The sequence below is a fragment of the Spinacia oleracea genome, chromosome 5 (assembly GCF_020520425.1).
Source record: "Spinacia oleracea cultivar Varoflay chromosome 5, BTI_SOV_V1, whole genome shotgun sequence".
Taxonomy (NCBI): domain Eukaryota; kingdom Viridiplantae; phylum Streptophyta; class Magnoliopsida; order Caryophyllales; family Amaranthaceae; genus Spinacia; species Spinacia oleracea.
Genome location: NC_079491.1, coordinates 41,220,704 through 41,235,296, shown reverse-complemented (window position 1 = coordinate 41,235,296; position 14,593 = coordinate 41,220,704). Strand labels below are relative to the sequence as shown.

Below are 14,593 nucleotides of genomic sequence, written 5' to 3'. Positions count from 1 at the left end.
ACTATATTTATTCCATTTTCTAATTCTTCTTCCATGTGCAGGATAACCCCAAGGGGATTCTATTTTCATTTTCTTTCCTATTTACTACATCTACGAATAATAAAATTATCACTATATTTATTCATTTTTCTAATTCTTCTTCCATGTGCAGGATAACCCCAAGGGGTTGTACGGCTTTTTCTACCAATTGGGTCCCTCCCTTCACCACCCCCGTGGGGATGGTCTACAGGGTTCATAACTACTCATCTTCCTACAGGACACTTACCTAGCAAACGGTTAGATCCGACTCTACCCAACCTTTTCTGGTTCACTCTAAAATTTCCCACTTGTCCGACTATTGTTGAGCAGTTTTTGGATATTATGGACCTCCCCAGAAGGTGATTTTAATGTGGACGATTTCCCCTCTGTTGCAATAAGTTTCACTACAGCACCCGCTACTCAAGCTAATTCTCCAACCCTTCTAAGTGTGATTTCTGTGTTATGTATGGTCGGGCCTAAGGGCATATCGGTCAAAGGTAGAATATTTCCCATTTTTATAGAAACTTTTTTACAAGAAACAATGGTATCTCCAATTATAGCCCATCTGGGATGTAAAATATATCTCTTCTCGCCATCCCCATAGTGTATGAGACACATGTATGCATTTCGATTAGGGTTGTATATATTCTATAGTTACGATTTTACCTTATATGCCGTTTTCATTCCGTCTAAAATCTATTTTACGGTATAGACGCTTATGACCTCCAAATCTATGCCTTGGGGTAATGATTCCTCTGGCATTACGACCATTACCACAACAATGCTGTCTAGAGATCAAATTATTTCGTGGATTGGATTTCACTTGATTGTCTACGGCTCCATTGCGCGTGCTCAAAGTAGAAGTTTTGAATAAATGTATCGCCATGCTATTAAGTATTTTTATTTAAGTTCTTTTATATCTACGAGGTGGAATAGAATAACTTGATTGAAGCGTAATGATCATACGTTTGTAATGCATTTTATTTCCCATAATAGGTCCCATCCTTCTATCCTTTCTCGGGAGTCGATGACTATTCATAGCTATTCCAAAGTTCGACCCAATGCTTTATTTTCGTCCTAGTTGATCTTGATTCGACATTAGAAGTATATTGCTTTTTCCCCAATAGGTGAATACTTTTGTCTATAAATACTGCACATTTGTTTCCATCCATAAATCTATTTTCTTCCTACGAGTTCTAGTTTCAATAAGAATGCTAGTTCTTACTGTTCATATATTATGATATGAATATACCACACCAATTCTTTATGTATGGATGATGAGATTCCATTGATACAGAGCCAATTCCAATAGACATATTGGAGGGTCCCATTGGCGTGCATTCAGTAGGAATTGAACCTACGAATTTGCCAATTATGAGTTTGGCGCTTTAACCATTCAGCCATGGATACTTAGCGGAGATCCTTCTACACAGTGAATAACCAAATTCCAATTGAAATTAAATCTTTACGATAAATCAATGCAATTTAGGAGGAATCAATGAAAGGACATCAATTCAAATCCTGGATTTTCGAATTGAGAGAGATATTGAGAGAGATTAAGAATTCTCACTATTTCTTAGATTCATGCACCCAATTCAATTCAGTGTGATCTTTCATTCACATTTTTTCTACCAAGAACATTTTTTAAAACTCTTAGACCCCCGAATTCGGAGAATCCTACTTTCACCCAATTCATAGGGTTCAACAAGCAATGATATTTCACGATCAAGGGTGTAGTACTCTTAGTGGTAGTGGTCCTTATATATCGTATTACCAATCGAAATATGGTCGAAAGAAAAAATCTCTATTTGATAGCGCTTTTTCCTATACATATGAATTTCATTGGACCCGGAAATGATACATTGGAAAAATCCTTTGGGTCTTCCAATACCAATAGGCTGATTGTTACACTCCTCTATCTTGCAAAAGGAAAAAAGATTTATGAGAGTTATTTCCTGGATCGAAAAGAGATTACTTGGTTTATTCCAATAACTAAAAAGTGTATCATGCCTGAATCTAACCGAGGTTTGCGGCGGTGGAGGAACTGGATCGGAAAAAGGAGGGATTCTAGTTATAACATATCTAATGAATCCGTCGCTGGAATTGAGATCTCATTCAAAGAGAAAGATATCCAATATCTAGAGTTTCCCTTTGTATATTATATGGATGATCCGATCCCTAACGACCAGGATTGGGAATTGTTTGATTGTCTTTCTCTTTTTTTGAGGAACGTATAGAGAGAGAATTGGATTTGGATAGACAATATGCGGTTGGTAAATAAGGATCGGTTTTTTTTAGCAAGGAACGGAATGTATCGTCAAATATTCAATATGATTTCACAAGATCTAGTTTTGTTCAAGTAACGGATTCTAGCCAATTGAAAGAATCTTCTGATCAATCTAGAGATCGTTCGAATTTTATTAGTAATGAGGATTCGAAATATCACACAAAAATCAATAAAACAGAGATTCGACAACTAAAAGAAAGATATATTTTTCGGGATCCATCATTTCTCCAAACGGAAGGAACAGAGATAGAATCAGACCGATTCCCGAAATACCTTTCTGGATATTCCTCAATGCCTCGGATATTCACGGCACGTGAGAAGAAGATGATTATTCATCAGCTTCCGGAAGTAATCGAACAACTTCTTGAGAATCCTACAAGATTTATTCGTTCTTTTATCTCTGGAAGATGGTCAGAACTTCATATGGGTTCAAATCCTACTCAGAGGTCCACTAGAGATCCACAATTTTTAAAGAAACAACAAGATGTTTCTTTTTCCCCTTCTAGGCAATCGAAAAATAAAGAAATGGTATATATATATATATATATATATATATATATATATATATATATATATATATATATATATATATATAAATATATATATATATATATATATATATATATATATATATATATATTCAAGATAATTAAGTATTTACAAAATACCGTCTCAATTCCTCCTATTTCATCAGATCGAGGATGTGATATGGTTCCAAAGGATGAATTGGATATGGACAGTTCCGATAAGATTTCATTCTTGAACAAAAAATCATTTTTTGACATATTTCATCTATTCAATGACTGAAACAGGGGGGATACGCAGTACACCGCGATTTTGAATCCGAAGAGAAATTTCAAGAAATGGCAGATCTATTCACTATATCAATAACCAATCCGAATCTGGTGTATCATATGGGATTTTCCTTTTCTTTTGATTCCTGCGGATTAGATCAAAAAAAAATCTTGAATGAGGTATTCAACTCCAGGGATGAATCAAAAAAGAAATCTTTATTGGTTCTATATCCTATTTTTTATGAAGAGAATGAATCTTTTTTATCAAAGGATCCGAAAAAAAGGGGCTCGAATCTCTAGGAATGTATTTATCGTTTCTTTTTAATAAATAGATCTGATCGCAGCTTCGAATATGGAATTTAAAGGGATCAAATAGGAAACGATACTTTGAATAGGAAATGATACTTTGAATCATAGAACTCTAAGGGATCAAATAGGAAACGATACTTTGAATGAATTCAAAGGGATCAAATAGGAAAGGATACATTGAATCATAAAACTCTAAGGAAATATATGATCAACCAAGATTTCTCGAATTCGAAAAAGAGTCGGAAGAAATGGTTCGATCCTCTTATTTTTCTTTCTCGAACCAAGATATTCATGAATCGGGATCCTGATGCATATAGATACAAATGGTCCAATGGGAGCAAGAATTACATTTGGAACATTTTGTCTCTAAGCAGAAGAGTTGTTTTCAAGTAGTGTTCGATCAATTAAGTATTAATAAATATTCGATTGATTAGTCTAAGGTTATTAACAAAAAAAATATATTCTACGTCACTTCGTTTCTTTTTGTCCAAGTCACTTCGCTTCTTTTTGTCCAAGTTGCTTTTCTTTTTGTCTAACTCACTTCCTTTTTTTTCTTTGCGAGTTTCGGGAATATCCCCATTAATAGGTCCGAGGTCCACATTTATGAATCGAAAGGTCCGAATGATCAACTCTACAATCCGTTGGTAGAATCAATAGGTCTTCAAATCGTTCATTTGAAAAAAATGAAAAGCCTTCTTATTGGATGATCATGATACTTTCCAAAAATCGAAGTTCTTAATCAATGGAGGAACCATATCACCATTTTTGTTCAATAAGATACTAAGGTGGATGATTGACTCATTCTATACTAGAAAAAATAGCGGGAAATCCTTTGACAACACAGATTCCTATTTCTCAATGATATCCCACGATCAAAACAATTGGTTGAATCCCGTAAAACCATTTCATAGAAGTTCATTGATATCTTATTTTTATAAAGCAATCAACTTCGATTCTTGAATAATCCACATCACTTATGCTTCTATTGTAACAAAATATTCCCTTAATTTTTATATGGAAAAGGCCCGTATCAATAATTTAGGTTTTACGTATAGATAATTCCTTAATATCTTGTTCATTCACAACAAACTATTTTCTTTGTGTGTCGGTAAAAAAACATGCTTTTTTGGAGAGAGATACTATTTCACCAATCGAGTCACATGTATCTAACATTTTCTTACCTAACGATTTTCCCATTCTATCTGATCTATTAGTTCTTTTAAGGGCAGCTTAAGTCACCTCCGGCCCGGCAGCCTCTGGTAACTCTTCCTCAAGGACATACTCTTTTTCCTCATGCATTAGAACTATTTACAAGTTCCTTTGCCAATCGAGGAAATTATTGCCATTCAACTTCTCCTTGTCGAGAATTGAACGTAAATTGAACGAGTTGTTATTGTTTGCGGCCATTTGATTACTACATTTGAAAGGAATTCGCAATAAATAACCATTCATAACCTTTAATAACTTTGAAATAAATGCGATCATTCAATCATGAAAGCTATTAAACATTTCATTCATGCAAAAGTAAAACATGGTCCAAAATTAAATGAAACGATTGCAAGATCCTAAAAGTCCTAAATCCTGCAGCTTTGGCATGTCGTAAGTCTTTTAAGATTCTAGGTAAGCAAAACCTATTGCTAGTAATCTCCAAATTACTCTTGGTTAATAAATTAATTCCATAATTTATTCCTTTGCCACAATATATGCCATTGTTGTTTGAGTTAAAACCACAATCAACGTGTTCCTTTGGGATACTTTACCATCTAAGTCAACTAAAATAGCACCTGGATTTGGTGGAAACCTACTACCTTAGATCTGTAGATTTTTGTAAGTGCTTGATTTGGAAGGCAATTTTAAACTCAATATTACTTTGGACCTAGTTGTTTCTATGTTGGTTCGATTATTTAGTGAACTAAATCTAATCGAGCATATAAACAACATTCATGCATAATATACATTCATTCATAATATATATAGTGCATAAATTAATTTTGGTGAACTAGTATGGCCCAAAATTTTATCTTGAAGCATCCAATCTTCTATCACCTTGTTAGCTTGGCATCATCTTGAACTTCATTCAAAAGCTAACTTAAAGTTCTAAACTTCCTAGAAATACTTGAAATAATTAAATAATTACATCAAAATTTCAATGGTACGCAGACCATATTTAATACTTTACATTCAAAGATAAAACGGTACACATACCGTATTTAACTATCCTAGATAGGCCATACCAGTCACCTTGAATACCTGCAATACAAAAAATATTTTATATGCACTCATCCATTCGTGTCCTATAACGAATGGCCCAAATAAATATGCAAGTATTTACATGATTTATTTAAAAATCACGTTCACATAAAACGCGTCCTAAAAGATTAATCAATTCCGAATTATTAATCCTTAGAATTATTCTAATCAAAATTTAATTTAATTAAAATAATGGTGCCTACGAAAATAATTAAATTTAATTATTTCATTTAATTTCATTAAATGGCTCCTACTTAAACCAATATTTTAATTTGGATAATTTAATTTTAAATATTTAAACTTACGGCCCAGCCCAAGTCAAATAAAATCAAATAAATAAAAAAATCCACCGTTAGCCATTTCATGCGAAAATTAAATTCAAAGCTCAAACGAAGCAAAATCGCCAATTTGTTCAACATGGGCTAGGCTTGCGCCCAGCCCAATGCTGCCTAGTGCATTGCGTGCCATACGAGGCCTCGAGGAGCATCGCCCCTCCCCCGCATAGCACAGCGCACAGCTCGTAGCTACGTTGCTGCTGCTGCTGCTTTGCTCGTCGCTGCTTGCAAGCCAAGGCCAGCGCTGCTGCCTTGCTTGCTCGTTGCTTCGTTGCTGAGCCAAGGCATTGATGCTACCTTCGTTGTTGTGGCCAGCGTTCGCTTGTTGGCTGCCTCGCGTTGCTGCACCAAGCTGCAGGGTGCGGCGCGCATGGGCTACGCCCAGCCACACACGCCTCACACCCTTTGTTCTATGCCTTTGGCTTGTGCCATACGAGCCAATTAACCAAAAAAAATTAATTTCACGAGACGTTATTTGCATGACGTTATTTTTCTTAAAATTAACAAAATTAATCATTTTGTTTTTCGAAAAATAACAATGTGGGTGATTTAATTAATTTTCGAACAATCCAATTTTGAGAAATTTATAAATCTTGGCTAACAACATTCAAATTTAACGAACGATCAATATCAACAAAAATTTTAATATGTTTGATAATCCAATCCAAAATTTTAAATCGTTCTAAACATTTAAATTTCAGATTTTTATCAAATTTGGTTTAAGTGATGATTAAAATTAACGAATCTAATCAAAAATTTAATCCATAAATTTTTTAAAACTTCCACTTAACATGAAATTATATTCCCTTTCCCAATTAAACAAATTTCCAGATCTACATTATTTTTAAAATCAATTTACGATCTACAAATCACCAATTTAGTGGAAAAAAAATTAGGGTTTATGCTTAACATTTATGGCCAAAAATTTTACCATAATTTTTTAAAATTTACCCAAGAACAGTAGGGAAAAATTTCGATTAATTCGGAGTAGTTTAGGTCGAGCAATTAATTGAAAAACTTTCCAAAATTGTTAATTTAATTCATTAATTAACAAAAACGCCCAAAAACTCATACTTCAGGGCCTATTTTAGCGATTCTGTTCTCATTAATTAATCTTAAAACGCCGTTTTCAATCAGATTAGGGTTAGAAAAATCGAATTTCTGACATTTTACGAATTCAGAACATATTCTACGATCTATCCAATAATCCAGAAATATTTCGTAAATTCATGAAAAACTTCGACAACATCACGAACATATTAACATGCCAAAAATTACTTTAAATACATGTTGCTATGATACCACTGTAGGGAAATACATTTAAATACATATTAACACAGCGGAATAATCCCCAAAGCCAGGAACCATGTATAAAATACAGATTAAGCAGACTTACATTTGTAGCATATTTTCCCTTGTTCAACGAATCACGAACACGAACAAGAACTTCAAATGTCGTTCCTCTACTTGGTTCACCGACACGTTCAGATCCGTCTTGAGATTCGTAGCTTAGACGTCACTCAAGATATTTTAGCTTTTAGGGAAGAACAGTTTGAACGGAGGAAAAAAGAGAATAGGGTTTCTCTTTTTGGTTAAAACTGATGTACGTGAATTAGTTGTGTGTGTGTGCAAAAACATAAGGAGAGGTGAGGTTTTATAACCCTAAAGGTTATAACATGACCGGCCAAGGCACAAGGCCTCAACCGGCCAGCTTCACGCACAAAGCCCACGAAGCAGCGCGTAAAAAGCAACGCAGCCATGGACCTTGGGACTCGCTGCTGCTTGCTGCCAGTGCTGTTGTCCACGCGCACCCAGCCGCAGCTTTGCAGGCCTTGCTCTCGCGATGGCGAGCTGCTGGCTCGTTGGGCCTTGCGCGCTTGCGCGCTTGGCTCGATGTGCCGGTAGTCTTGCCTTGCTTGTATCCGCGACCAATGCCTTACGGCTATTGTTTATCGCATAGTACTTGACGAATCACCGTAGTACAATACGATTATTCGTTTCGCTTAGCTTACGAATATTTGCGATACGATATACGATTCTGATCCAACATCATATCCGTATATTTATGTTTTTCCAAACTAATTCCCGAAAAGCTATTAAATGAATTTCCGATTCACTTAATCCGATGATCAGTTACATGCCAATGGTGTGACCTTATAGGTTCAGTCAAGAGTAAGTTGTGAGCCTAATATAGATTAGAACTCACTGATCGGAAGCATTGCTCCAGCTAGCTGTTCCGATCACTTGATCTCACTGAATTAATTGTTCGTAATTAATTTGAACCTTGGTATTAGACTAATTCACCTTGGGTGAAGCACATATTTCCTTCAATTTAGTCAATTTAAGCACATTTATGGCTCTTTCGATCCTTATATGTCATATTTTGACAAAAATAGTTGTTTTCGATCCCAATTCTCAACTAATGAACCAAAATAAGAATTCTTAACCCTTTACATGTTTAAAATACTTAGTATTAGGCTGTCATTCCCCATTCTCATCTAATTTAGTCAATTTAAGCACATTTATGGCTCATTCGATCCTTATATGTCATATTTTGACAAAAATAGTCGTTTTCGTTCCCATTTCTCAACTAATGAACCAAAATAGGAATTGTTAACCATTTACATGTTTAAAATACTTAATATTAGGCTTCCAAACCCCATTCTCATCTAATTTTGTCAATTTAAGCACATTTGTGGCTCGTTCGATCCTTACATGTCATATTTTGACAAAAATAGTCGTTTTCGCTCCCAACTCTCAACTAATGAACTCAAATAGGAATTCTTAACCCTGTACATGTTTAAAATACTTAGTAATAGGCCGTCAATCCCCATTCTCATCTAATTTAGTCAATTTAAGCACATTTATGGCTCGTTCGATCCTTATATGTCATATGTTGACAAAAATAGTCGTTTTTCCTCCCAATTCTCAACTAATGACCCAAAATAGGCTCATTTATGGCACTAAGGTTCATCTGTTGATATTTGGGATCAAAAATGTCATTTTGGGCCAAATATGACCTATATCGTCTCAAATGACCTTTATGTGTGCATATATAATTTGAAATGAATCTTGGAAACCTCTAACTAAGCATATGAAACATAAAAAAGATTTAGAAAGTGTCCTTAGGTTCATTTGTTGATATTTGGGATCGAAAATGCCATTTTGGGCCCAATATGACCTATATCGTCCCAAATGAGCCTTAGATATGTATAAAGAACTTGAAATGAATCTTAGTAACCTCTAACTAAGCATATGAAATATAAAAAAGATTTAGAAAGTGTCCTTAGGTTCATTTGTTGATATTTGGGATCGAAAATGCCATTTTTGGCCAAATATGACCTATATCGACCCAAATGAACCTTAGATGTGCATAAAGAACTTAAAATGAATCTTAGTAATCTCTAACTAAGCATATCAAACATAAAAAATATTTAGAAAGTGTCCTTAGGTTCATTTGTAGATATTTGGGATCGAAAATGGCATTTTTGGCCAAATATGATTTATATAGAGCCAAATAAGCATTAGATGTGCATAAAGAACTTGAAATGAATCTTAGTAACCTCTAACTAAGAATATCAAACATAAAAAAGATTTAGAAAGTGTCCTAAGGTTTATTTGGTTATATTTGGGATCGAAAATGCCATTTTGGGCCAAATATGACCTATATCGTCCCAAAGGAGCCTTAGATGTGCATAAAGAACTTGAAATGAATCTTAGTAACCTCTAACTAAGCATGTAAAACATAAAAAAGATTTAGAAAGTGTCCTTAGGTTCACTTGTTGATATTTGGGATCGAAAATGCCATTTTGGGCCAAATATGACTTATATCGAGCCAAATGAGCCTTAGATGTGCATAAGGAACTTGAAATGAATCTTAGTAACCTCTAACTAAGCATATGAAACATAAAAAAGGTTTAAAAGTGTCCTTAGGTTCATTTGTTGATATTTGGGATCGAAAATGCTATTTTTGTCCAAATATGGCCTATATCGCGCCAAATGAGTCTTAGATGTGCATAAATAACTTGAAATGAATCTTAGTAACCTCAGAAAGTTGTTTTCGCTACCAATATAATTTATGTTTTTGCATATGAAACTTAATTTAATTTATTGGTTTGCATGTACATTGTTCTTTTAAAGGTTTTCAAAACTCCAAGGGAGGGGCCCTTTACCAAAGAGGAGTTGCATGAAGTTCGAGACAAGTGGGCTACTTACTTCAACGATTGTGAACTACCCTCAGTGTAAATAGAGCAGGCTTGTAGTTATCCGTGACTATTACATTACTTTGTTATTTATTGATTTAATTAATTACATTTGAATTAATTCGGTAAAATTATTGTAAATTTGAAATTTATATCATTTTTGAGGAATGTCAAGCTGATGTTTGGTGAAACAGTATACTATAAATTATAATGCAGAATTTTATATTGCAAAATCAGAAATTATATTGCAGAATCAGGAATTATAATTCAGATTTTTTTTTTTAAAAAAAAAAAAAAACTCAAAGGTTGCTCTTGTTTGCAACAAGAGCAACCTATGTGAAGCTTATAGGTTGCGCTGGTTGCAAACAAGCCCAACCTTTAATAGGTTCAAAGGTTGCGCTTGTTTTCAACCAGCACAACTTATAAGCTTCACATAAGTTGCGCTGGTTGCAAACAAGCGCAACTTTTGAGCTTATAGGTTGCGCTTGTCCAGCGCAACTTTTGTTAATTTCACAAATGTGACCATGCCATATGATGCCCTTATAAAGCGCCACCTATAAGCCTATTTCAAGCGTCACCTTTGATGTTTTTTCTTCTAGTGTTAGTATATGATCCACATGTTACTTTATATAATAAATGATGTTAATTTTAAGGTAATTGCAAAACGTACCTTCTCTATTGCTTGGTCTTGGTCTGTAAACACATAAATAGGTGCTACATGTCTCATATATTTCAAAAATGTTTTTAGAAGCCATATAAATGAATCTGCTGTTTCATCTCCAAGGAAAAAACAACCGAACATTGAAGTTTTCCAATGGTTGTTTATGCCGACAAAAAACCCACAAGCGAGTTTGTATTTTTTGGTTCGGTAAGTTGTATAAAAAATAGTAACATTTCCATAGGATAAATAGTCTTCTCTCATAATAGAATCTCTCTAGAATATACTTTCCGATTTTCCATTTTCTTTTAATCGAAATCGAAAAAGTACATCTGGATCATCATATTGTAGGTTATATAAATTGTCATTGACATTCTGTGCATCAGAACCTTCAATTTCCTTCATCTTATTTCTTGTCACAAAGTTCAATTGGTCTTTTATTGAGTGTCCAACAGCTTCTTCACCTACAATAAATAAAATTGTTATAATTTTTATTTTCATTTTATAGTTACTTAGAAAAATATATTTTCATATAATTGTTAAGATTTTTACCTCCTGCTTCTTGACACATAACCTTGTATGATTGTGTAGGCTTTAATCCACTGTCATCTAGTAAATCTATTGTCTTAGCCTTGTCCCCGTGATTTTCCTTTCCGATCTGTGCATATGCTGCCAGTCCTTTCTAGTAAACTGATGATTATGCACGAGGACATGCTCAATTATTTCAAATAAGCCATCTTTATTTATTTTTACCCTTATATAAGCTCTGCTCCTTGTTCTTGTAATAGGAACTTTCTTGCCTTTCTTTTTCTTTTTATTGTCAGTTAATGTAGGATTGGTTACTTTTTTGTTGTTTTTGCATCTGAAGCCTTCTTTGTTACATATGAAATTTTTCGTACATTACTCTTGTTTTAGAATTTAGTCGATGTGTAGACAGTCTTACACCAAAACCTAAAGCTTGTGCATGCTTTTTGTAAACTTTAAATATGCCTTTTATATTTGCTTCTATATACCCCAGTAAACTTCCAGAGTAATCCTCATCATCTTCTTCTGTATTTGTTTAACAAGCACAAACAAAATTTGTATAGTTTATTTTGTTACTTTTGTATTTTAAGGATAATTACCTTTATAGAGGTAGGATTGTTACTTATATAAAAATACAGTGTAGGTACATTTATATTATTACTACAGCTAAATGTTTATTTTTAATGTTAGAGCTGTTACACCAATTAATTATAGTATTGGGGCTGTTAGTTTTTTTTGTTTAAGGCCAATTACTTTTATGGTGTTAGGGCTGTTACTTATACAATTAAGGGCCGACACTTTTATAGTTTTAATGCTATTATCAATACATTAGCTTTATAATGTTATAATAAATACTAGTAGTCCAAGTACTTTTATATTGTTAATGTCGTACCTGTACATGAAGTACATAATATCTATAGTGTTATAAGGTTAAGGCCACGTATTTAAAAACTGAAAGGGTTTTTACTTATAACACTAAGGGCAAGTACTTTTATACTGTTAGTGTTGTTACCTATAGATAAAAATAAGTATTTTTAGTTTTTTTTTTTTTTTTGCAAGGTAAGATGAATAGTCCTACCGGGTCGGAACCCCGTACGGGTCAACCCGTCCGGGTTAGCAGGCTAGACACTTTGAGAGTGGGGGGAGTGATAAGGGGAACCCTCCCTCAAAGTGCCCCTAGTGGGGATTGAACCCCCAACCTTTTGGTTGAAAGGTGGAATCCTTTCCACTAGGCCAAGACACACTTGTTTTTTTTTCTAGTGTTATAATAGATACTGTTGCCTAGGTATATTTATAGTGTTGTAGTCGTTACTTATATAAATAATTGCAGGTACTTTTAAAGTGTTAGGAATTTTACCTACACTCTAAGAGATATGGGATGTTACTAATAAGAGTATTGCCTGGTACTTTATAGTGTTAGGTCTCTTACATATAAATTTAAGAAAGATATTTTTCGTGTTGTAATTTATATTGTTAGGGTCGTTACTTCTAAAATGAATTCCAAGTACTTTTATAGTGTTAGGAATGTTACCTACACTCTAAGTATATCCACTATAGTGGTAATAAATACTATATTCCAATATTACGGAGGTTACTTATAAGAGTAATGACTGATACTTTATAGTGTTAGGGATGTTACCTATAAATTTAAGAAAGATATTTCTCGTGTAGTAATTTATATTGTTATTCGTTACTTCTAAAATACATTATAGGTCCTTTTATAGTGTTAGGGATGTTACCTACACTCTAAGTAGATCTACTATAGTAGTAATAAATATTATATCCCAATATCGGGGATATTACTTATAAGAGTAATGTCCGGTACTTTATATTCTTAGGGCTGTTACCTATAAATTTAAGAGATATTTATCGTGTTGTAATTTATATTGTTAGGGTCGTTACTTCTAAAATAAATTCCTGGTACTTTTATAGTGTTAGGAATGTTATATGCACTCTAAGTAAATCTACTATAGTGGTAATAAATACTATATCCCAATATCAGGGATGTTAGTTATAAGAGTAATGCTTGGTACTTTATAGTGTTAGGGTCGTTACCTATAAATTTAAGAAAGATATTTCTCGTGTTGTAATTTATATGGTTAGAGTCGTTACATCCAAAATAAATTCCACGTACTTTTATAGTTTTAGGAATGTTACCTACACTCTAAGTAGATCTACTGTAGTGGTATCATGGATGTTACTTATAAGAGTAATGCCTGGTACTTTATAGTGTTAGGGTTGTTACCTATAAATTTTAAAAAGATATTTCTTATTTTGTAATTTATATTGTTCCGATCGTTACTTGTAAAATAAATTCCAGGTACTTTTGTAGTGTTAGGAATATTACCTACACATAAAGATTAGCTACTTCTATAGTGTTATAACATAATTTATACCAGGTATGTTGTTAGTCGTATGATGTTACTTTTTCTAAAAACGCGAAAATATAATTGGAATACCTTTTTCACTGTTTTTAGTCAATGTTAGGTCTTCGTCTTGTTACTCCACATTTGTTAGGTCTTCAATTTGATCTTCCATAGTTGTTAAATCTTCCATTTCCTCTTCGATAATAGTGAAATCTTCAATCTTACTGGTTATAGTTCCATGTTCATCATAATCACAAAGCTGTAGATTATCCATTGAACTTTGAAGAGATTGTCCGAACTCCATTTTTAGCGATTCCGATTAGATTTGTAGCTTGAATTTGTGGAATTATAGCTTTTTTATTTTTTTATTTTATATATATATATATATATATATAGAATTCTGGAGAAACTCAAAAACCTAGGTAATGAATTTACTGCGGCGCAAAAAGAGAGGCAGTCAAATTATTTAACGGCGTTAAGTTATGATTATCTTTTTTTCTTTTGGACGGGCTTCTCTGACGTTTGTTTCCCACATATATTTTTTTTCTTTTTCTTTTAGACCAGCCACACAGGAGACGCGTTGTTTAGAAAGAAGGGAGTAATTATTTTCTATCACTATTTGCATTCATCCAAACATACAACACTTGAATAGGTGAGTTAAAAGTTTAAAACTGAAAAAACAAATTTTACCTAGAGGCTCACTTGAGCCCCACTTATGCAACCAAGGTACATTGTTATGACATGTCAAGTGGTCCCCCGCGGCAGCGAGCGGCTAGGCGACTCTCCTTTTTTTCCATTGATAAACGCAGATTTTCGTCAGTACTCCCACACTTTACTTCCAATTCTACT

The 14,593-nt window shown here is 33.7% G+C and overlaps 1 pseudogene; it reads right to left on the bottom strand.

The window, feature by feature from the left end:
- Positions 1-77: 77 nt before the first annotated feature.
- LOC130460588 (50S ribosomal protein L2, chloroplastic-like) lies at positions 78-904 on the bottom strand (annotated as a pseudogene).
- Between the last annotated feature and the right edge of the window lie 13,689 nt (positions 905-14,593).